Below are 6,975 nucleotides of genomic sequence, written 5' to 3'. Positions count from 1 at the left end.
GGGCTGCCAACTCTGAACCCGGGCAAGTGCCCACATGGCCCAGAAGAACCCAGGGGAAACCCAACAGGGATGGGGGCTGGAGGGGGGTCCTGTCCTCACACTCATTGCCTGGAGTGGCTCATGCCCTGTGCTCTCCTCCCAGCAAGAACATCAGCATCAGTGCTTGGCGTTGACACAAGGAACCCCAATCCATGGCAGTGAGGGATCTTACAGCTGTGGGCCAGCAACTGGAGAATTCATTTATTTTTTTTTAACATATTTATAAATTTTTTTTTATTATGTTAATCCCCATACATTACATCATTAGTTTCTGATGTAGTGTTCCATGATTCATTGTTTGTGCATAACACCCTGTGGTCCATGCAGAATGTGCCCTTCTCAATACCCACCACCAGGCTAACCCATCCTCCCACCCCCTCCCCTCTAGAACCCTCAGTTTGTTTTTCAGAGTCCATCGTCTCTCATGGTTCGTCTACCCCTCCGATTTCCCCCGCTTCATTCTTCCCCTCCTGCTACCTTTTTTTTTTTCTTAACATATATTGCATTATTTGTTTCAGAGGTACAGGTCTGTGATTCATCAGTCTTACACAATTCACAGCACTTACCATAGCACATACCCTCCCCAGTGTCTATCACCCAGTCACCCCATCCCTCCCACCCCACCCCCACTCCAGCAACCCTCAGTTTGTTTCCTGCGATTAAGAATTCCTCATATCAGTGAGGTCATATGATACGAGAATTCCTTTCTTCAGGCTTCTTGGAAGAGTTGACATTTCTGTCGATGGGTAGGTGAGGGCGGGCGTGGGGCTCACAGGCAGCACCACCTGTTGGCCAGAGCGCAGCGTGCGTGCAGCGGAAGGCTAGAGGAGCCGCCAATGCTGCCTGGTCCCAGGGACCCAAACTGCTCCCCTACATCACCTGCAGGTGGGGGGCCCTGGGCTGATTTCCTGGGCACCTTCTGCTCTGGGCCTGCCCACAGAGCTTTGGGGGAGAGGTGTGGCTCTCTCCTGCCCCAGCACACACCCCAGCAGCCCTCACCCATACCTGCCGGTGTTGCAGCAGCTCCCTCAGTTCCAGGGTACAAGCCAGAGCAGGAGGGGCAGAGAGTACCCGGAGCCTCAAGCTGCACGTGGCGGCCTGCTAGGACCTGCGAGGGCCCGGAAAGGCAGGCAGGGAAGCCAAGCCATCCCAGCACCCCGCCGTGGGAACGTCACAGGACCCGAGGCACCGACACTCCCAAGTCAGCCAGGCTTCCACACATCCATCTCCCCAGGGCAGGGAGAACAGACGGGCAGCCAATCGCCCTCACGGACACCACTGTACTTCTGGGCGCCTAATGGGTGTCGGGTGGTATGCTGGTGTGTGCGCGGTGGGGGTTACAAAGAGAAGACCTCTGTCCTCAAATCTACGATATGCAGACAGACAAGCTCTGCAAACCTGCAGGAAGCAGTGGGGGTGCCCAGGTTGTGTGCGCATGGGGCTGGGCTCTGCCCGGGAGACAGACCCTGGGGACAGACCCGCTAGCCAGAAGGGAAGGTGAGGCATCTGACTTGAGGGACAACAGGAGAGGCTAATCCGGAAAGGCTTTCAGGAAGAGGTGGCACTGAGCTACAGTGGAACAAAGAAGAGCAGGTGCCATCCAGGCATGTGAGTACGGATCGGGGTCAGGTTGGCGGCAGGGAAAGGAGGCAACAAGGCAGAGGAAGCAGCAGAAGGCGCTCCCCCACCTCATGTGTCCCAACATGGGCACTGGAGTCAGACCCCCCAGCACAGGTCCAGACGCAGCAGCAGAGGGAGCTGGGGCCCCGCATGTGTGCTCTATGCTCAGCTGCACGGTGGCAGCTGTGACTCTGCTGTCCCCAAACCACCAGCAGCCTCTTGCTGCTGGGCCTCAGCTCCAACCCCCTGCCGGGTGGCTGGGCAAGCAGGTGGGCATCACCCCTAAGCTACAGGAGACGGAGCATGGCGCCTGTTCTAGACACACGCCTGCCTCCTGCTTAGGGTCCCAACTCAGACCAGCTCTGTGAGGCACACACGCAGGAGGCCGTCAGAGACCAGACGTGAACCCATAATGGAAGACAGCCACAGCTATCTGGGTGTGGGGGTTCACCCTGGAGGTCCTCGGGAATGGGGAAACCCTCCCTACCCCCAGGATCACCCCACACCCCTTCTCCTTCTCTGTGGCCCTGAATTAGGTCCAGGCGAGAGGGAGGACTGAACAGGAACACCACCTGACCATCCTTTCCTTGCTCTTACTTTCTCTCTTTTCCCTCCGGTCTCTGGAGGAAAAGCACACCAGACAGCCTGCGGAGAGAAGGGCTGGCGGGTGCTGTGCTGAGAACGCTCAGGGCAGGCCTAGGCTGGGGCGGGGGGAAGGGGGGGCGGGGGGAAGGGGGGTGGTGTGTGCATGGTCGATTACTGATGCCTGCCTCCACTAGAAGTGAGCTGGGTAAGACTAGACTATGGCCTCTGTCGCCCCAGCTCCCACCTCCAAAGAAGCTGCAGGTAAAAGAGATGGTACAAGTTACTGAGAGGTGACTTTTGGCTCCGAGGAGGGATTTCTGTGAACCAAGGGAGAAGTGCCCACAGAGGGCTATAGACTCCTTCCGCTGGGTCAGGAGCGCGGGGACCCTTGCATGTGGAGGGAAAAAACTCAACTAACTCTAAGGTTTACATTGTAGAAGGGGGAGAACACATTTACTCCTCAAGCAGGTCTGTAAATTAATCCTCAAATCAACGTTCAGTGACGTAAGACTGGGAAGAGCGTATTTAGTCCGTTTTATTAAAGGCATAGCATTTTTTAAAAATTTTATTTATTAGACAGAGAAAGAGAACACAAATAGGCAGAGTGGCAGGCAGAGGGAGAAGCAGGATGCTCTCTGAGCAGAGAGCCTGACATGGGACTCGATCCCAGGACCCTGGGATCATGACCTGAGCCGCAGACGTTTAACCGACTGAGCCACCCAGGCGCCCCAAAGGCATAGCATTTCTAAAAACATAGTCACCACGTGAGTCCGAGCATCAGAAGCGTTCCCGTCATACAGATCACCCACCTGGGAACAACGAAGACAACAAACAGATGGTACAAGCAAGCAAATCTTGTAAGAACTGGTCACTTCTCATCGTTACGGGAGTTTGCAACTGACGACCAGCCTCCATCTAGAGAGCAAGAAACTCTGGAAGGTTCTTTTTTTTTCTATTACCAAAAATGTATTCTATAGCAGGAAACTGGGGGAGGGCAGCTCAGAACACAGTTGAAAAACTGAGGAGGAGGAAGGTTAAGAAATGACAAGTCTGTAATGAGTAACATTTCAGCAGGAAGTGAAAATCTCAACAGATGGTATCAACTTCAAGGCAGCTGGACAAGGGGTCAGCGGCGGCTCAACCCCCTTGCCCCCAACACTTGAGACAATCCTCCCCAGCCAACAGCACTCAAGTCCAATGCCATCCCCTACCCAAATTCCTTGGCTGGAAATAGTAACTCCCTCCTCTGGGCCCCCGAGCCCTGGCACAGTGTACCCCCATGGTCAGTTCGAGGTGCCTGGGAACCTCAGGGTCTTGGGGTGCTGCTATAAGGTGCTCATCTCCGAATTCCCCCCTCCCCACCCCAGGCCTCTGCACCTGCTGCCCACAGGCACTCACTAACTGCTGGCTAAACCAAACCCATTGACCACAAGGAGGGAGGGCCTGGTGAAAACAGAGGCCCCAGGACCTCGGGCCACTGAACACAGCCTCGCCCTTCTTCCAGAGGGCAACAGACACTCGCTTTTGAACAATAGTCAGAGGGACTAATGAGCCAGCCTTCCCAACCAGCAGGCGGTACCCCAGGTCCACTGGCTGGCTGGCTATTTGCCCATGCAAGATCTGTTTGATCGACAACGATTTTCGGTTGGTGGGGAAAAGGCAGCAAATGAGGGCAATGAAGAGGTCAGTAAGTGTATCATACATATGTGCCAAGAAATACTGAGTGCTAAGAAAAATAAGCAGGCAAGACAAGAGTGAGGGAAAAAGAAATTACAGACAAGTAGCCCAAGTAGTCCCCACCCCACCGATGAAGTGATGGTGGGACAAACGTGAGTGGAGAGAGGGCAGGAGCCAGGTGGACATGTGAAATAGGACAATTCCAGCCACAGGGACCAGCAAGGGGGAAAGTCTTGTGGCTAGAACATGCTGTGCAGTCCTACTGAACACAATGCACGCTGAGAGTGGTGTCATTTCCAGGGTCAGACATCCATTCTGAAACCTGATGAGGCACAAGCTCTCACACAAGGAACTCACCAGGACACGGGGCTTATAAAGACTTTGAGCCTGGACACCAGGCCCCGGGGACTGGTCCTGGAGCGCCGTGTTGAGGATCCCGAGGCCAGGGCTCAAGAGTCAGAGAGTGCCACCATCGATTAGTGATGTCTGCCCGAGCTAGAAATTAAGACACGGGGGCACTCCCTGGTATAACCCAGTGTGATAAAGTGCTGTAACCGCCTGTGGTATAAAATGCTGTGGGGACACGCGGAAAAGGACCAGCAATGCTCAGTCACTCGTTATAAAGCTGCGGACTAAGTTTCCTCTGCTAAACCGGCTTCACTTCTGAAGCCTCCGTACCAAGCTGTGGGTTCCCCAGGGAGGGGATCTGGACCACCTCCCTGACCAGGGCATGGCACAAGGAGGGGCTCACTCCGTGTTTGTCAGAGGAGCTAGGCTGGCACGTGTCCTCACTGTGTGAACAGCCTGACTGTGGATCCCTACAGGAGGGGGACAGAAACAATGCCTTGCAATTAGACCAACCGGGCCTTTCTGCAGTGGGGCAGGCGGGGAGGCGGGGAGGCGGGGGTAAGCGCCCTTTTCTTTTTCTTTTAAAAAAGAAGAGGGAAGCTTTCCTTCAGATGTGGGTAAGGTGGGTGTAAGGACCACCAAAATCAAAGAACATTTGGGAGGAGGTGGGGAAACGAAGGCATGCAGACCCACCCCAGTCCCCGGTCACAAGGCAGGCCAACTGTTCCGGCTTCCCCCGGGGAGCTGAGCGCCTACACTTCAGGCAGAGAAAGGAACCCTCACCAGCTGTTCCTGAGCTCAAATCAAGCAGGATGACAGTCTGTGCCTGTCCCGCCACGCAGCAGGTGGATTCTCCCAGCCCAAGCCAGAAGATGATGAGACTCCTCTACGCACCTTAACTGAGCACCTACATTAGATAGGCTGTGTGTGTGTGTGTGTGTGTGTGTGTGAGAGAGAGAGAGAGAGAGAGAGAGAGAGAGAGAGAGAGAGAGAGGCCATCTCACCCTGGTCCAAGTGGGTACACACCATCTTGTGTTCAGTGGGGCAGGTGCCCATTTCACATCTGGCTTGCAGGGAGTGCATCTGCCTCCCAAACTCAGTCACAGTCCCCCCGTGCTTTGTACACTCGTGGACTGTCTCACTCTTATGCTCATTAGGGAATTCAGTGAACAAGTGTTTTCTGAGCCCGGGTCTGTTCCAGGCGGTGTGCCGGGAGTCAGGGACATGATAGTGAGTGAACATAGACTCATGGCGGAGCCGGCCTCGTACCCACCACCCTTGCTAGCAAGCTCAGAGTCAGGAACGGGGCTCTGGTCGGGCCTGAGGAAGGCTCCAAGTAAACGCTTCCTGAATGAATGCCGCTGAGAGAAGGAACGCTGGAAGGCCAGCAGCTGGTCGTCATAAATCCCATCTCCCATCCGGGAGCAAAGAGGAAAGATGCAGAAAGGTGGGACGTGCTGAGCCCTCCCCGCCGGGGCCACAGGCCGAGGGGTAAACTGCAGCACTGGGTCAGCTCGCAGCAGACTCCCCGGGGTCCGCAGAGGTAGGGAAGCCTTTCCTCCCACAGTCACTCTGCCATTGCCCAGTCCGTTAAGACCCCAGAAAACGAGGCTGGCCATTGGCTCCAGGTAGGCAGGCTGGCTGGCTACAGCCCCACGCACGCACAAGCCGTCACCCCCTCCACTGCGCCCCGACGCTAGCATCGCCCCCTGCCCCCTCTGCACAGAGTGCCTCTCACCCTGTGTCTGAGACGCTGGTCTCTGCTAGAAGACAGGAACATAAAGAGAAACAGAAGCCATGAGAAAGCATCCCCACCTGAAAGCGCGAGCTCAGCTCATCTCACCCCGTCCACCCCGAGCTCCCTCTAGAAAGTCGGGGGTCGCAGTGACCGCCGAGGGCTGGCAGCATCAGGCCGGGAACAGAGCACCTTCAGCAGGTGCAGGTGGGTCACGGGGGCCCCCGAATCCATCCGGGGAAGTGGCACCGCTGCCGAGGGCAGGCCAAGCAGTGACCTTACTCCTCTGTGGCAGCGCTCCGGAGCTCGTGGGGCTGCTGGGAAAGTTACAGCACCCGGCGCACGGGGATGCCAACAGTTGGCTGACGGTCTATGCTGATCAGCGGAGTTCAGAGGGGTTAAGGGACGCCCAGGTCACCTGCGGGTGAGTGCAGTGTGGGACCCAACGCCAGCTCCTTGGAGTCCAGATGCCAATTTAAGACCCCGCTGACCTTTTACAATCCACAGGCCTCACGGTGTGGTCATGAGGCACCTTGCAGTGCTAGAAACTACAGAGATGGGGGTGGTTACGTGATAATAGCCCCAAGAATGACAGTAATCTGTGAGTAACGAAGACCTGACAGCAGTGACGGACCCAAGAGTCAAGACATGAGAAGCCAGGTCGACCATGAGAGCCCCCCCCCACCCCAGGTGTCAGGGACCTGGGCACTGTGGGGCATTCCAAGCAAGGGCAGGGGGGGGGAGCTGCATAGAAAGCAGGCAGCTGCCTCCCAGGAGGGCTTCCCGGAAGGGGCACTCCATGCTGCCCACAGACATCGCACAGGCCCCAGGGCCCTGCCTCGCTGGTGGTGACTATCAAGCCCTGTGGGGTAAGCAGCAGCGTTGGGGAGGCTGGAGCTGCTTTAATGAAGGGAGAAGGGGAGAGTGGACAGGAGCTGGGGAGGAATCTGCCATTTAAGAGATAAAACTCG

At 56.2% G+C, this 6,975-nt stretch overlaps 1 protein-coding gene across 1 annotated transcript in view; it reads right to left on the bottom strand.

Annotated features, from left to right (window-relative positions):
* The window catches only part of CCDC88C (coiled-coil and HOOK domain protein 88C), a 121,434-nt gene that overhangs the window by 79,315 nt on the left and 35,144 nt on the right, over nucleotides 1–6,975 (bottom strand). The gene's annotated exons all lie outside the window — the stretch shown is intronic.

The sequence above is a fragment of the Leptonychotes weddellii genome, chromosome 9, assembly GCF_054177405.1.
Source record: "Leptonychotes weddellii isolate Sample4059 chromosome 9, ASM5417740v2, whole genome shotgun sequence".
Taxonomy (NCBI): Eukaryota; Metazoa; Chordata; class Mammalia; order Carnivora; family Phocidae; genus Leptonychotes; species Leptonychotes weddellii.
This window is presented reverse-complemented; position numbering and strand designations above follow the sequence as displayed.